The sequence below is a fragment of the Lathamus discolor genome, chromosome 5, assembly GCF_037157495.1.
Source record: "Lathamus discolor isolate bLatDis1 chromosome 5, bLatDis1.hap1, whole genome shotgun sequence".
NCBI classification, from domain to species: domain Eukaryota; kingdom Metazoa; phylum Chordata; class Aves; order Psittaciformes; family Psittacidae; genus Lathamus; species Lathamus discolor.
In genome coordinates, this window is record NC_088888.1 from 119,128,667 (window position 1) to 119,146,538 (window position 17,872).

The 17,872-nt window shown below is 40.2% G+C and overlaps 1 long non-coding RNA gene across 3 annotated transcripts in view; it reads right to left on the reverse strand.

The window, feature by feature from the left end:
• Positions 1 to 17,872, reverse strand: part of LOC136014519 (uncharacterized) — a 141,495-nt gene that overhangs the window by 39,882 nt on the left and 83,741 nt on the right. The window contains exon 3 of one of the 3 annotated variants that reach the window (XR_010612754.1): positions 7,051 to 7,270. The exons of the other annotated variants lie outside the window; for them this stretch is intronic. This is a non-coding gene — a long non-coding RNA (uncharacterized LOC136014519). Of the gene's footprint in view, positions 1 to 7,050; positions 7,271 to 17,872 lie in introns of those variants that run through there. 3 annotated transcript variants of the gene reach the window in all.

Genomic DNA, 17,872 nt, shown 5'->3' on the forward strand with positions numbered 1-17,872 from the left:
AACCCCCTCAAGGTCAACAGGTGTGGAAGTGCTATGGAAGCATTTCAAGGTTTATCTAGCTACAACTTTTCAATTTAAATCGTTTCTAGTGGAACAAGAACAATTGCTTAAAGAAAAAAAATGCACCTCTTGTTCTGCCAAACTTGGCAGAAACTGGAATTCTCTGCACTGTAAGAGCAGCAGGTCAATTGATTCAGTTATGAGAGTCTCCCTCTTTCACTTGTTCGTGGTGTACTTAGTAAAAAGATGTAATGTGAGTGCCTTAATGTAATGTTAGTTGGAAGGCAAAGGATCTGTGCAATATTACAGCCTTGTAACACACATCGAAAGGGCTGGAGTTGCAGTATGAAAAAGAGGCACACACAAGCTTCACTGGCAAAGCATGCATTTTAAATAAAGCTTCAGTACCCAGAAACAGACAGTCTCCATTCTCATTCTGAGTAATGTCTGCCTTCTATTCAGTAGAACAGCCCACAATGAAAGTAACAAAGACATGCCAGATGAAAAACATCACACTGCAAGATCCCTGTATGCTGGAGAAAATCCTGTAATTGCTTACTGAGGTATTTCCCTCTGAAAATATGTGGGCAATAAAAAAGGGATGCTTCATGTTAAAAAAAGGGGGAAGAGGGGAAAAATGAAAACTATTTATGTCCAGATCATTCCTTTTTAAAGTTTTAGCCAGATCAAAATCTGATTTCCGTGGGTTTTGTTACGGAGCTTGTATGGGGCTTCCCCAGCTCCGGTCCTGTAAAAAAAGATCAGTTCATACTTGCACCAAAAATTGCTTGGCACTGATTTTGCTGAAGTAGGACTATGGGTCTCCAGCTAGGCAAACAGCTTGTCCACATGAAGGCCTGGAAGATGGCCACATGGAAGTAGTGGTGCCACATGAGCGCCAGCTCTGTGTTGACAGACAGCATGCACAGACACTGGTTAACAGAGGTAGTCAGCAATATGCAAACACGTTGACTGGTAAAGACACTGAATTGATCAGATTTTTTAAAGTCCTATTATTCATTGTTATGTATCTTTATTAGAGAGCTGATTAAGTTACCCAAGGTCAGTGGAGAGACTCTTCTTGGTTTCATTTGGGTTTATATTACCTTATTTTATAGGTAGCATCATTTTGTTTGTGTTTATGTGCTCCACAAATAAGGAATCATCCTAAAGTTCTTCCTTAAATCAATACTCCTTTTTTCTATTCAGAGTAACTATTATTTTTTTTTCTATTTAACTTTAAAGTAATGGAACAGTATCTAAAAAGCATTAATAGAGGGCTTTAGCCTACTGAAATCACACATTAAAAATCGAAACACGTAAATGGCTAATAATCCACTCATTAAAATTAATTTGTTCAAACTATTCAGGAAACACTCCTGCATGAAATTCATTCATATGAATTCTGTTAGTGAACGACCCAAAGAGTGGAAAAAGTTTAATACTACACACTAATGTACTTCTAGCAAACAATACTAATCAAAACTGTAATGAACAGCATCAACTATCTAACTTTAGGTCCTCTGTTTAGGTCCTAAACAGAGACAGACAGAAGGGAGGTAAAACTAAAAGTATATTACCAGAAAGTAACAACCAGGAAGTGATTTACAGATCTCAGAGCACATAAAGCCAAAAGATGAAATGAGGCAAGTGGAGTGCACTGCCTCCCCAGAAGACAATGGGCATCTGGTTGTTTGTCAATGAAATCACCTGTAGAAGGAACCAGCCTCCAAATATTATCTGCTAACAGAAACCTCTTTGGAGCTCTGCTAACTGGACACCATCAGAGCAGACAAAAACTTGGGCAGAGAGAAATGATTATATAAGAAACTACCTACTGAACAAAAACCTTTCCTTCCACAAAAACAGCTTGGTGCACTCAGTGCATCACGTTACCATTACAGAACAGCATCTGTACATGATATTGCTATCCAAAAACCTGTCTCAAGAACCTCACGTTAAGCCATATGTTCCCATTATAGCATGATGATTCACCGTTAATCCAAAATACCTTCAAAACTAGGCACGAGATGCGATACAATTAATTCATCTTCTTTTCATCCAGAGGAGAACAGGCTGAAGCAAGCATATTTGGAAGAAGGCCTTTATGATGGGATTTGCAGTCTGGTTTCTTAGGGAAAGGGGCTTAGATAATTGACTATGAAATTTTTATCTCCCAAGTTCTGAACCTGTTAATTTTCATTTCATTTAATATAGGGCCAAGACACACACTGCTTCCACAAATCTTGTTAAAACATGCAGTTAGGTAGACGATCCAAATTGGTGATTCCCACTTACAGAAAGTAATACATACCTCCAAGTACAATATATGTATATGTATATATACAGTATATATATGTGTATATATACAGTACATATGTATAGACAGAGCCTTTAGAAACTGTTAGCCCATGGAATGCCAAAACCAAGCAAAAAGAGGTGCCTGCAGCAGACTGACTACCTCTGATTTGAGACACAACACAAAACTGCACCTGATCTGACATGCGAAAACACGAATAATACAATCTCTGTCCCAAAGAGTTTTCAGCTGAAAGATGGTTCCATCTCACAGTGATCTGAGGCTCTGCGAATTGTTATTATTGGGCAGTTGGGAAATTTTAACAGCAGAAGTTATTTGTATAGTGAATCTCAAGTCCTTGCACATTGGGAAAATTCAAGTTCATAATTGTTTGTAGCAGTGGTACAGTGATTTTTGAATAGCAGGTCCTGAAGTGTTAGTTTAGATTTAATGCCAAACAGATTTACTGATATTTCGAAATGAATTAATGAGCCTCATGCAACTTTGAAGCAAGCTAAAATAAAGCTTCAATTACATGTTCCCCCATTACATGTAAAGTAAGATAACATGCCATGGCTTCTACTTTGCATATGTTGATTCTTTTAAAACACAGCAAGTCAATGGTGTTGAAACCTCACCAGAAAACCTGAAACTCCTTACCCAGCAGAACTGCTGCGTTAACAACGATGTGTTCAAGCACATTTATATAGCCTCCGGGAAGAAATGTACCTCACCCAAAGCCTGACAGCAAGAAGATACACTTTGACTTCAGGGAGCTTCGGATTAGGACTCAAATGATTAGTGACCTGGGGCGAAAATAGCAAACTATTTAATATCACCTCTTCGGGCGCTCAAATTATCATATTAAAATCCATTTTATCATTGGCAAAGTCAATCACGTTATAAATGCAAACAGATGTTTTAATGTGTCTCTGGCATTTGGCTTCAGGCAGAGTGAATTGAACATTTTCAATTTCGTACAGTTTAGTTTCTGTGAAGTTAAAGTAAACCAAATGATTTCTCCCACAGCATTTTTACTCACTGTCACCACACTGGTGTTTACTTTGTCACACATGATAAAAGGCTGGCTTGCATGATGGCACTGAACCTGAGCAGACTGAAAAATTAAGGGGAAGGGGGAGGAGGAAAGAGATTCACTTTTAACTCACCCTCTTTGCAAGCTGAGCTTTTCAAGATTTGCCCACCCGTAAAACAAGACATATGATTTTGTTATACTTGGAGCCCAACTGTCAAAAACACAGTCAATATGTTATGTGGTATTGGGCTGCTTCTACTTTGTATGATAACACTGTTATGCTAAGTCATTTTAAAATGCGCTTTGATATACTATACACATGAGCTAATGCACATATGTATTTATGCACGGCATGCTTTGGAATGAAGAGGATAGGAGGCAGTGTGGGAAAAACAGGCTGAAGGGGGGGTGTGGGGGGGGAGAAATAAGGGGACTCTACGATTCCCATAACTCAACAGAGCATATTGTTCAGTTAACGCACAGGCCAGTGCCTCTCAGGCCCTATCACTGGTTGACAGAATTAGATTCTGATTCATGCTCTGCAGCTCTCCAGTGCCAGCCAGGGACAAGAGCGTTCCATGGGAACGTTTCAGCGGGTCCCCTCCTTATCAGCTCCCAAACAGCTGCCAGACTTCAAGGTCGCTTGATAGAGAATTTAATTCTCAAGATTGTACATTAATTTCTAAATTCTTTCTTATCCACGGGCTGTGATTTGAGGCTGCATTCAATGCAGCCCAGCACGGGGCGAGCCTTTCCCATCCACACCCCTCCTTCCTGTCTGCAAACTTCCTTCCTAGAGATTTACCCAGACACCTTTGAGCTAATTTAACTCCCTGTACTGCTCTGACCAAGCACTAGCAGATGGGAAAGCTGATTTTGACCTTACGCTGGCTACTAGGCAGAGCGATTTTAAAAGTTATCCTGTGTGTGTAAGAGATCTGCTTTATTCATCTGCCTTTACCACAAAATTAAAGGGACATCTCTTTTCGCACTGCAGCTAACCACTGCAGTAGCTCTTTATAATAATGATTTCCCACCCTATCAATTTGTTGTCAGGCAGAGCTCACTAATGGCTGTAAATTGGCTTGAAATCCCTGGGCATATTATGCAATTTTGAACAACTATTGCCTTGGTTTATAATCCTCTGCTCTTTCACATCCATATATTTTTCAATTCCTCTTTACTACGGTCAAGAGCACTGCAGAAGAAATGCATGAAAACAACCAATCAATGATGGAAACTTCTGGCAAGCCAAAGTGGAATTAAATTACAGTGGAAAGTTTCAGTATTCGACTTTAATATGACCAGATCTCCTGGTTTGCTTAGGACAGTTCCAGGTTCCACAATTGTTTCCTGGATGGGTGCAGACTGTGCATGTAGTAAAGGGAACTCTGTGTGCTACAGAGAGAACCAGAATCTTTTCTTTACCTCAATAAAATGGTCTGTCTGGTATTAAGTTGCTAATCTAAAAGGGACTCCTGTCCAGAAGGGTAGGTGACAGCATGGGTACTGCCATTCTCTGCTTTCCGAACTGCCTTAGCTATGGGCGGTCCAACAGATTAGGTTAAGCAGACAGAACTAATTAATTTATTCATAATCTTTAATTCTAAAACCAAAATGACAGCTTTGTTCCAAATTATTTAAACTGAAACCAAACCCTAAATAATGGTTCATATAAATAGACAATTACAGGAACCCAGACTGGACGGGTGGATCTATCTGGCATGATCACACCATGATCAATGCAGGAACTTTAGAGGAAGGTGCAAAATATTCCAGAGGAGACAAACATTGAAAAAATGTTGAGAGGGAGCCACATTCCTCCTTATGTTTCTCCAAAAACTATTTGGCTTTTACCCTGACTTTACAAACATGATTTTCTTTTATCCCTGCTCTTTTCATAGAATCATGGAATGGTTTGGGCTGGAAGAGACTTTAAAGCTCGTCTAGTTCTAAACCCGCTCCCATGGGTAGGGACACCTTCCACTAGACCAGGTTGCTCCAAGCCCCATCCAACCTGGCCTTGAGCACTGCCAAGGATGGGGCAGCCACAGCTTCTCTGGGCACCCTGTGCCAGAGCCTCACCACTTTCATACTGAAGAATCTTTTCCTAAGTCTGATTTACATCTCCCTCTGTCAGCTTAAAGCCATTTCCCCTTGTCCTATCCCTACAAGCCCTTGTCCAAAGTCCGTCTCCAGATTTCTTGCAGGCCCCTTTTAGGTATTAGAAGACTGTTACAAAGTCTCCCCTGAGCCTTCCTTTCTCCAGGCTGAACAAGCCCAGCTCTTTTAATTCTGAACTCATTAGCCTTAGGAATGCAATTCTACTCAATTTTGGGCCTCAGAAGTAGAAGGGGAACAAGAACATCAATTTTATTATGTACTGTATCAATGCAATTTATTTTTTCAGCTTGCTGCTTTTCAACACTGTTGCCTCCTTCCTACCTTCTCCACCCTCTGCAGCCTCATTCTTCATGCATTAATAGTTGTTCCCTCTGCTTTTGTCATTTCAAGACGAACAATGGAAGACAAACAACTGGCAATCAAGAGTAACAGAGAGAAAACAAGATCAAGGTCAATGTAAAAAAATAGCAATTTTTGTGCAATTTTATCCTGTGCTTATTGAAACCAGTAACAGAGTCCAGACTGTGGTTAAAAGGAGTGTCCTGGAAATGCAATATGAGCTTGGGAGAGAAGACCTACGTGTGCCCACATTTTGGTCGAATGATCTCAAATAATTGCTGGATAGAAATAACCAACCTGAGGAAATAATGAGGTGGAAGTAGCCTGATGATGATGTGTACAAACCTCTCCTCCTGTGTATCATCATACAGCAGGTTTATGTTAAACCCTGTACACATAGCAGCCCCCAGAGTTTATGGCTGCAATTCCAAAGAACAGTAAGTACTGATAGCATTGTCCAAATTTCCCTCTAAGGAGACGAAAAGGTTTTGATGCCTCAAAAACTTGCTGTGGTGACATGATCTACCTGTTGATGTCCTGTCTGGCCTTCTGCTTTTCCCTGTAGACTACTCTTGTTACCTTCCAGCTGTGGATTACTTCTAGTCAGGATTTTTGCCTGGTTTTCATTTGGTTTCCATCAGTAAAGCCTAAAGAATAGATTCGACCATCAATACCAAAGCTCACTCTCATTTTACTTAGAGATGATCTTTAAGGTCCCATCTGACCAAAGCCATTCTATGATCCTATGAAATTTAAGCGCAAATTCTGTTGTAAAAACAGACAATTTCACATAGGACGAATGGCTTACATCTGTATCTTGCAGTTTTCCATTCCCCTAAAAGTTGTGCACTTAATTACTTGCTTACAGTTCCTTCTGTAGCAACAACGGGTTACGCCCTTAAACCCATTTTAACAATTTTGATGCTATTAGCAGCAGCAGAACTAAATATGCCTAGGAAAGGTTGTGTCACATATCAGAAACCGTTCTGGAAGCCCGCTCCCTCAGGCCACCACTCCTTGTTTCTTTTCTTTCTTTTCATTTACAAGACATGCTAATGGAAAGATCCTTTTTTTCTGGTATTAATTTTTCATTAATTATTTGATTCCACTTGGTTATTTGAAACTTAGAGGCATGTAATTAAGTAGAAGCTAAGCAGCTCTCAAAGAGTTCCTTTTGCAGTAAGACAAAGATATTACTACAATTTGGAAGCATGATGACTTTGTTTCTAGCTTTTAGTTGGTTACCGGATACTTTATTCCAATTTATAATTTACATCACTGTTAAAACAAAGGAAAAGTAAAACAAGCATAAATTACAATTGCATTCACATTAAGGAGCCCCAAGGAGTCAAATTCCATGCTCATTTGAATGGACTGAAGCTGATTCCTCCAATAAGAATATGGGCCTTAGTCTGCGCAGAAGTTGCTATGCTTCACAACACAATGTGCCAGCCAGTGTGGTAGTAGAGACTCTGAAAGTGTCAAAAGAACAGTCACAGGAGAGGATGCGAGAATAGCTGCTGATAGAGAAGTAGAATCATAGAATAGTAAACCTGAAGAGCTGAGGGGAAACGGGGGAAAATTTATGCTAAAACTTACTCCCCACACACATTATTACCAGAAGCTTCATGAGGATTTCTCTGCTCTTCCAATATGCTATTGGTCTATGCCACCTCTGAGAAGATGAAGGTTACATTAAGCCATAGATCTTGCAGACATAGTAGATTCACTTGGCTGCAGAATAACCAAGTTTCATCTTTACATTAATCTACTCTAGATCAAAAACCAATCCATCAGATGTACCTCAACAGAAAAGACTGTTTTGTCAGTCTCATTCTGTTTCCTTTTCCTCAACATCTGCAGTACCAGCATAACCTTCTAATTTCGCTCTTGAGCTCAACACTAAGGCCTTTTCTTTCCTTTAGATTATCATCTTGATTCTTGCAGTCACACAGCTACAGGACTTTGGTAGCAACAGTACACAAGAGTCTTAGATTTAATATTTCTGCCTAACACAGACTGCAGAAACATCCTGTGTCTGTGATGCACGGGGATGTGCTGCTATAGATCTCTGTACTCATTCCCAGGCCTTGGTGCTGCAAGAATGCAGAGTTTTTCTTTCCACAAATAGATGTTGCAGGCATATTTGCTTAAACCCTTGAGGTTGATAATCAGCTCTGCTTCTTCCCAGCCCAGCAAATGCTTGGGAATTGCCAAATATTGAAAACGGAGAGTCCACGAACCATCTCACATAGACTATACTTGCTGTTACAAGAAGTGGGGATTGAATCTCCCATAGCGAGCTGTCTGCTCCTGATCTTTCCCATTTAACAACCGCGTACTGTGGAGGGAATTAGGGTCTAAATATCTTGGCACAACACTGTTTGGGAAAAACCTATTGTTTGCTTGAATTTGTCTCTTACAGATCTGTAAATGGCTTGCTGGCAATTGGAAGAAGAGTATAACTATGTAACAGGGTTACACCTGGTATAGAAAGACTTACAAAGAGTGTACTTACAAGGAAGATGAATGACATTAGAGGGTTATCCCTTTTCTTTCCCAGGAAAAGACAACGGGTGAGTTCCTTTTAAAAGGGTGGATCTCTGAGAGAATTCCTCTATTTTAAATTATTCCAAGGAGTTTAGCTTAGCAAGAACTTCTTCCCAGAAGAATCCTGACATAAAGGGGATTTCTATGATCTTGTCATGTCCTTCGAGAAACTTTTCAGGCCAACAAACAAATATGGCAACCAGCCATCCTGGCTGCGGCCAAGGAACACATGGCTTTTCTTTTTCCTTTTTTTTTTTTTTTTTGCCTTTTATTAAATATTTTCATGTGGACAAATGTCAGGACACAAAAATTCATGAGAAAATGCCTTGCAGTTCCCAGGAAGCCTAAAAGGGGGAAGCCTCTTTATTAATAGACATTTAAGACACCAAAACCTGCACTAGGATATGATGGAGCTCTTTAAGCAAAGAAGGGAGAAAAACACTTCCTAGGAAAGCCAGAAAGACATCACAGCATATAAAGTGGGTAGGGGAGAAAACAAGTCTCATTCCTTTCCATCTTTCTTAACACAATGTGTAACTACACAGCATACATTTAAGCAACTTATACTTAGCCTGTGGGACTCCACCAGAAATTATTGCAATGATAAATAGCTTAATAAGATTCATAGCTGTCCCCAGAGAAAGGGCCATGGTCTCCATTGAAGAAGAGTGACAATTTGCTTCACAAAAGATCAAGGCCAGGTTGGACAAAGCCTTGGGCAACATTGTCAAGGGGAAGCATCCCTGCCCATGGAGATGATCTTCAGGTCCTTTCCAACCCAAACCATTCTATAATTCTATGGAAAGTTCCTGTTAGACTGCCTCATTCAGTGCCACCCTCCTCACGGAGCAATTGTGTGTGGCTGAGTTACAACAGCCAATAAAAGTCTCTCCCAACCATTGCACACTAAGGACAATCACTGCCATGTTGGACTCTTGCGATATCTCACTTAGAAGTTCTGTTACTCAGCGCTACCCTACGCAAAGGTCAGACTCTATTTTGTCCACTATGGGCAATGACTGGGAAAGCAGATGACCAGAGTGCAGAGCCACAATCTGCAGTTAGATTAGTTTGCCAGACAGGAGCAGGTAAATTACCCCTCACAGGCTCACAGCCCATTTTCAGGAGTGCCAAAATGCTCAGTTATGTTGAGTGTGCACACAGAAGAAACCGGGTGCATTTTGCTTTAAAGCTTCCAGATAAAGTACTATGAGAGCAGTGCTAGCATCAAGCACTGTATGGTGGACAGGCCTTTAAAAACATCTGTGTGGACAGCAAAATTTGAACAGAAATTAAGCACTCCATCCAAAAGGCTTATTGCAGTTTGGATGGATTAGGAAAGATTGTACAAATGGTAGCATTGCCCAAGTTTCTTCAGAAATGTGCACATTTTTCCAGGAACAAAGTTTTGGAGGTTTGGGAGGTTTTTTTGGAAGCCATTTGTATTTTGTCATCTTCTCTGCTGAATTTCATAGGAAACATCAAGCTGTAGCATCTTTAGCCTTTTGGATTAGAATATTCTACTTGTTCCAAGTTTCTCCCAATAAATTTCATTTAATTAAAATAAATTGTAAACAGTAGATTTACATTCCAAGAAGGACTTCTACATGTATTAAACTAAAATGTGGAAATCTACAACATATTGCAACTGAACTTGTGTCTAACACTGTTCAGTATAGATTAGTCAAGACATGAAATCTCAGATTCCCTGAAGACAGTATAAAATTAAAGGCTTAGGTCTCCAATTCAGTGGTTCTGGGCAACCTGATCTAGATGAAGACGTCCCTGCTCGTTGCCTGGGGGTTGGACTAGATGACCTTTGAAGGTCCCTTCCAATCCAAACTATTCTATGATTCTACGATAAGAACCCGAGCTCAGGACAAAGCTGCTAGTGACTTGTAAGGGACTTGGAATTCATCCACACATCTACAGGTCATAGAATATGAATGTCTTGAGAAATCATGCATGATATTCGCTGATCACAACTGATAATATTGTCACTGCACAGGAGATAGTGTTTACTTTTCTGTTTCCCAATCCTAGACATTCAAAATCAAGTGGCATTTTCAGTAAGCAAAGACAATACTAGAGAGTCACACTGGGTTACGTCCTCTGATGCACATTTTCTCTCCTCTGTTTCCTCTGCTGATTCACCCAAAAGAAACCTGAGAAAAACAGTTAAGCTGAAGTGAGCCTTCAGCTGGAAGACACTCATGAGTGGATTACTGCCTGTCTGCTTCCGACTTCCTCCTAATACGCTTTGTTGTGCAGCGAGGAGGAACTCAATGCCTCATCCTATGCCGGAAATGGCTGAATGTCAAACAGTGGCTGATAAAATACAGACAACATCCACAGCCAAACTCTTTCCATGGGATGTAGTTTCCACTTCATTCAATATAAGCATAATACATTCATAGGCAGAAGATGGCTCCTCTGAAGACTATGCGATGTTACAATTCATAATGCGTAAGAATGACAAACATGAACATTTGTCTAACCAGAGCTGGTCTCTGTACATGTCATTGAAAATGTCGTCTCTATACCTGATCAGAATATGGCAAATCTATTTTCTTGACAACCCCCAGCAGTCCAAAAACCTCAATCCTTTATATCATTTGGAATTATGCCTCCAAAATATGAGCCCATGAAAAATAACCTGACATAATATTGCAGATGCCAATCTGCTGAGGACTTTTGGCAAAAATATATCCACAGCTGAATCCTCGTTACATTACATAAGGGAGGATTGCATCTCTTTGATTTTTTAACCATATGCCAACTACATTGTTACCTCTCTTCCTTCAGAGCAATTCTTACCTTGACAAAGGGGGTGTCGATTACTCCTCCATCACCCTTCATTCTTGTTGTGATAGATTTATATAGTTATTTTGAAGCTTAGAGTTTTCTGATTTTTAAGCTTTCTTCTCTGTCCTGTTTATGTCACCATGGTACTACCTCCAGGGAGGTTGAGAGTGTTCCATCCCTGGCAGTGTTCAAGGCCAGGTTGGATGAAGCCTTGGGTGGGATGCTTTAGTGTGAGGTGTCCCTGACCATGTCAGGGGGGTTGGAACTGGATGATCTTGAGGTCCTTTCCAACCCTAATTATTCTATGATTCTATAAATTGCACCTAACAATGAGTTATTAAACATTTGGCATTACTAAAATTGGCATGAAAAGCCCCCAGTTTGTACTTTTTGCCACAAAACATGCTCAAGAGATCTCTTTTAGATGAAGTGTGTTGGTACATTTGATACTAGAGTGGATTTTCCTTTAAATAAATATTTCCTAGTTCTTAGACTCCATATGGAAATCACTAGGTGAAATGCTATGACCTGTAGGTCTGGCACCATGACCATAATGGTCCGTTCTGACCTCAGAATCTATCCGAATGCTTTAACTTAGAGCACATTATTCTGCATCAACATGAAATGAACCTTCTTTTTTTTCCCCACATCATCTTTATGGCATTACTCAGGCATTTGTGAGCAGAATGTAAAGCAGGTCCAGCATGTCATGGATTTTAAAACCACAACATTTGCATGTAAGAAACAGATGGAGAATTACACTTTACTCAGTTTGTAGGAAACTAATGGGAACATAAGAAGTGTCCAGACTTCTTCAACTGAAGAATTGAAGAAGTTTATGAGGTATTTTCTAATTAGCGATGGAAAGCTGATTTTTGTGGCCTTTGATGAGTGAGGAAATCTTCACAAAGAAACCATCCTGAAACACTTTCTGGCCACAAAGAATGTGAAAATATATAGAAGTATTTATCACATAAGGGAGACTGTATTCTTTGTTGATACTGCATCAGTGAGCTACTATCGTAGGTATTTGGTACTTATTCAAAACACATTTCAGTTACCTATTACAGAAACCTGTTCTGTCTCATTATTTCCCAAGGCTCCTCTTCATATATGCTGTTTCTCCATCTGCCTCTGCTTTATTAGACATCATCTTCTATGCATGGATCATCTTTTTGGTCTGTTATGTATCACTGAGCCAAACCGTGTCCCAGTTGGCAATGAGGAAGAGTCGTTAAAGTAAATGGTTAGTACTGTATCATCATGACTATGGCTCTTCACCTAAGTTATGACGACATTGAGTGTCCTGGCAATTATCAGCCTTCTTGTTTACAGGCCCTCAGCACCAATCTGACAGACTTGGGACTGTTCATATCTCTCCCATTGTATTTATATTTCTACAGGGCACCATACTGCACTGAAAGCCAGCCCTTCTATACTCCTCTAAAAGATCCAAAAAGGATCCCGTAGATTGCCGTAGACCCTGAAAAGGATTCCATGTTCTGGAAAGCCTTCGCTAACAGGGATTTCCTTTGGATCCTCCACCTTTTACTCTGCACAGCCCATGCCAAAGCTTGTACTCTGTCAGGGCTGTTTTCCCCTTTAAGTTTCCAAAATGGAAGATGTTCCAAAGTCTAACAGAACAGCACAGTTCACTTCAGTGCTGTTGCAAAATTCAGCTGAACTCTATCAAGCAAAGTACTGAAAAGATTTTGCCATGAGACCTTTCTTCCACAGCAGCAAAATCTTAGGATCTAAACCTCTGCTTATCCAGGATGCTCTGCTCTCATCACACAGGGAAGTTGGACGAAACTAGTAGGACTGAAGAAAGGCTCAGCCCAGAAAAAGTTCAATAGCTTCCAAATTAGCTCTTCACTGTAAGTTATCCAGACCCGCTCACCCTAGTGACTCTATGCAGACACAAACACAAGCAATTAAGGAAGTTGATGGAATAAAATCTGTAAGTGTGTTAAACTTACAATATGGACTCCACAGCAATATGGTACAGCAACCAGTAATGCAGGATTACAGGCAGCAAGTTAAAGACTGCATTTCTTTACATCAGCTACAATAATTTCATTTTTTCCTAGTAGCATGCAAAATATGCTCAAAACATCTCATTTGGTATCAAGAGGGATCATGAACCGGTCTGGATAGAAGGTCAGATTTATGAAAACAAAAAAAGGCATGAAGCACTCAGATTTGAAGGATGCATTATTTAGAATATTCTAAGTAGAACAATCCAAATGATTTCAGTATTAGTGCCAAAGGGATCTGGACCAAAATCACACCCATGTAAGTATTCAAGCTCATGCAGTAGATCTCTGTCCAAGAAACAGGATCAAATATTCTCTATTATTTTTCTGTCTGGCTTTAGAAAGACTTTCTGGAAATGTCAAATCCATCTATTTTACACTTGAGATAAGAAAAAACAATCAGAAAACAGGCAGCACAAAATGTTTCAGGACTCTATTTAGACTCCTTAGTTATAAGGGAAATGTTATCTAAAGGTTTGTCCTAAACTTACCACAATGCAAGATACTGTTGAGGCAGTCAAACAAACAAGTCAGCGATTATATTACTATTGCAATGGAAGCAGTTGATGTGTCATGTAAATGCCATGTTGGTGGGATGCAACAAGCCACAAAGCTGTTATATGCACTGCTTCTAATGCACACACAGTCACAATTTATGAATATGCAATATTTATATTGGCAGTGTTAGTCTAAGCATCCCATTCCTAAAGCTGTAGATATTGATTCAAAGATAGGAGCTGCTGTTTTGCTGATGCAGCGACCCAGTTTGTATCACGTAGATTTAAAGAGGTTTGGACTTCATAGCCTGATCCATTCATTGTTGCAGCACAGGGTCAAAAATGCATAAGCCAACTTGTACACTGATTCTTCAATTTCATACATCTACCCTGTTGCTTATCCTTAACCTGAAGTTTTAATCTCCTGTTTAAGCAAGGAATGATGTTGAGTGGTCACAAAGATGACTATGATCACAGAGAGCAAATGATGATACCATGATCATGAAAATATTTGTTATTAGCATGGAGCATTTTGACAGAGAGCCTCAGTATTTAAAAAGTCACATCCTGCATTCACAGGCTCCTTGGCTGAGATGCAGAATTTGATGGGTGGGGCAGGATCAGCCAAATGCAGTATTCACTCATATGGGGAACTAGAGTGATGAATAGGGGCCCAGAACACTACACAGTAATGGTAGATGTAGACAGAATAACTTAGAGTTTGAGAAGGGCCCAGAAGAACTCATAGAAGCTGTGGGGATAGAATTCTTCTTCTGCAAGGAAGTTAAGCAGAAAACAAATGTATGAGGTGTTATTCCAAACAGAGCATTTAAGTATTTTTCACTATTATGCCGCTTCCACCTACTGCTCACCTGTGTAAGGGTTCAAGGAAAGGCCCTCAGATGAAGACATGCAAAAGCGTTGGAAAACATTTAGCCATCCCAAACTGGCATAATAGCATAAAGTGTAAAAAGACAGCCTTCAGAGTGTAACCCAGCTTTCTTGACATGAAAAATTTGCTAAGTATTTCAAACTTGTACTGCAGTTAATTTGCAAAGGGGGGGGGGGGGGGAGATGGGGATAAAAAAGGTTAATTCTCACAGCTTCCTAGCAGGGAGCATAATAAAGGAAATAACCGGTGAATTTAGCAGGCTGCAGTTTCTGTATCCTTCGCTCTAGACATCAAACAACTCTACCATGTTGCGTCAAGCAAAAGAAACAGGAAGAGAGAGATCACACAGCTTGAGCTCCTTGGCTCCAGTAAGGCCGAAGCACTGCTGCTGAGGAGGATGGAAATCCTATATTCTTCCTCTGGGGCAGGAAGTACCTGTAAACATCTCAGAAATACTCTGCTTTAGCATACTGTAAACAAGAATACATCATATCCACTGCTTCAGACCATGTAGGGGAAAGAAATGGACAACCTTGGATTCAACCTAGAGGAGGAGATGGCAGCGGAACTGAGTCATAGCTTAAAAAAACCCAAGATTAAAAAGAACTTTTGGGAAGGGACAGGAACTGAGGTTTTAAGTGGGGCAATTCCTAAGGAAGGAAGGACACCTACTACCTATGCCAATAATATTTTGCATTTATGTAACTGCAGTGGCTGCTGTCCAATGACCTGAAAATACTGTGAAGCTTCCAGTTAACCAGATTTCAAACTGTGGTGTGATTATAAAGCATGATTCTTCATTCTACAAATGCACCAGTTCAGGCACAGAAAGCCACAGGGTTTGGTCTGCTCAAAATGCCTAAACTAGAGCCAGTTTTACACTTCCATCCTCAGACCAATGATCATTAACTAAAGACCTCCAGTCACTATAAAAGTACATTCCCAAACAAGAATCAGCTGCTGTGCAGTTGAGTACATGAAGCTGACATTCCTAGCCCTGCCTACGCAAATTGACATTATATGTATGCATATTTGGACTGTCTATAACCACATTTCCCATGTTAAGACATATAGAGCATATATGGCAATCCTAAAGGTTGTGTTCAGAAACCAGAGTCCAAACCCCATTTGTTTAGATCCACTTGTCTCTTTACTGCAGGAAGATCCTGGAAAGCAGAGAGTAAGTCAAATCACAATTCTCTGTTCCTCAGTCCTGCTGCTGTTCTAAGAGTGGATGCAAGTCATTATATGATTACATTTGATTTTAGCATATACCTCTCAAAGCACCGAGGACCTGAGCTGTCTCAGTGTTGGCCACCATTTGTATGAGAGGGACTCAACAAATCTAATCCCTGGCACTGCTTGCGAGAAAGCAAGTGAAAATGAAGTGGAATAACTGAGGGCAAACTTCCAAATGTCTGGTTCTCTGGCTGAACTCTGTACCCTTAACACAGAGCATTCAGTGTAATACCTGTTCTCAAAATGGCCTTGGGAAGCTCATTTAATCTCCTTCAATTTCCACTTGTGTAAGACAAGAATTATTCCTGCTCTGAAGAATAGGATGGGATTTAATGAATGGCCAAACAGCACTCTTCTAACTGTCTAGCAGCATTGCAGCCTCTGTACGCTTGCTTTTCCCAGCACAGATACCCACATAGTCACATTGCTGCTCTTTTACTCTCTATACAGCCCACTACCAAAAATACCTTTGTGTATTTGTTAGAAAAACTTCCCACATCATAATCTGTTCCTAATTTGTAAGGGCTGGAATACGAGATAAGCATATTTCCAATTCTACATAGCAGTGTGCCAAGTATAAAGCTCAAAGATCTCGACAACACTGAATGACAACAGAGCTGTAACGGAGTTGTAAGGATTACAGGAAGGAAGGAAGATGAGTTTGGTGACAGTCATATTTTGGGGATGGTCCAGCTAACTGCTAGACAATGGTGACTGATAAATGAGGACCTAAAGACAGAGCAATCAAGGTACTGATTACAGAAGCCTAGAGCATAAAGATTATAACACCTGCAATGCTACTCTATAAATAAGCCCAAACCAGGACAACCTCCACATACTATTTGAATCAAGGTTTTTCTTAAATCTTTTAGTATATAACGGCATATATATTAATATAAGTTTTAAAATAGTGATATCCATATATCTAGAAACTCCTCTGTCCAGATAGATAGCACTCCCAGTAACAGTTTTTAGGTTAAACTTGAGCAGACTAATAGACATTTGCAAAATCACTGTTGTTGGTTCAGAGCATGAGAGGAAGGAGTAAGTGTTGATGCCAACAGACAGAGAGAGCCATTTCCTTTATTGAAGGGTGTTCTGCAGAAGGAGGAAACACAGTGCTATTATTACTCTAATAATTAAATATCTCTGTATTTTTGTGGAAAAGGATAAGTCTCTCTAATGCACTGAAAAAAAAAGCCCTGCCTGAAAACCATTAATGGAACCCCCCAGGAAACCTCACTAAAGGCAGAGCAATACACTTGAAATGTTCTACCAATAAGCCAATGAGACCTGCAGATATTGCGGGTTTAGAATCAGTAGAGATGAAACCCCTAGTTTTTTCACTCCAAGTTAAGAGTGAATTACAAGTATTTGAGGAAGGTTCACATAGGATATCTGAAATAACTGAAGGCCTATTTTTGCTGCAAATATACCAAAGTAACAGCACCTGGAGGTGCGCAGCCCTCTGTACAAACATACCCAAGCAAGTACTGTCTTCACCTTTCACAGGTACTGCTCTGTACCCATGTCCATAGAGTACCAGACATAACATCCTGTTACTCTTGTGGTGCAGTGGGATGATCTGAGTGGAGGAGTTTTTATCCCCAGTGACTGAGGGAAGACTAGCCCTCCTTTAGAGCTCTAATGGTGGGACTATAGAAAGACTATGGAGTACTGCTGGTGCTTTTGCTTACACCAATGCCACGGATTAGAGACCAACGGGACAGCAGAACCCAGGTTAAAGCCCCTCCTACCCCCAACTATGCCAACAGCACCAGAACTGATGTTGGGTGTCCATGAGAAGGCTGAGGAAAACACTCAAGCAAAATCTTGATCTGACTACACTGAATTCAAAAGCAGATTCTGACAATGTAGCCTATTTCAACCCCTGCTTATGTACCATAACCCACATTATATCAAATATATTGATGAGACAATGAGCTACAGTCCTTCAAAAAGAAAACCAAGCTTATATTTAATCAGAGACACATGACATGTTAATGGATAAATGCAGATTAATTGAAACCATTGCTTGGAGCAAGGAGCTTAGAA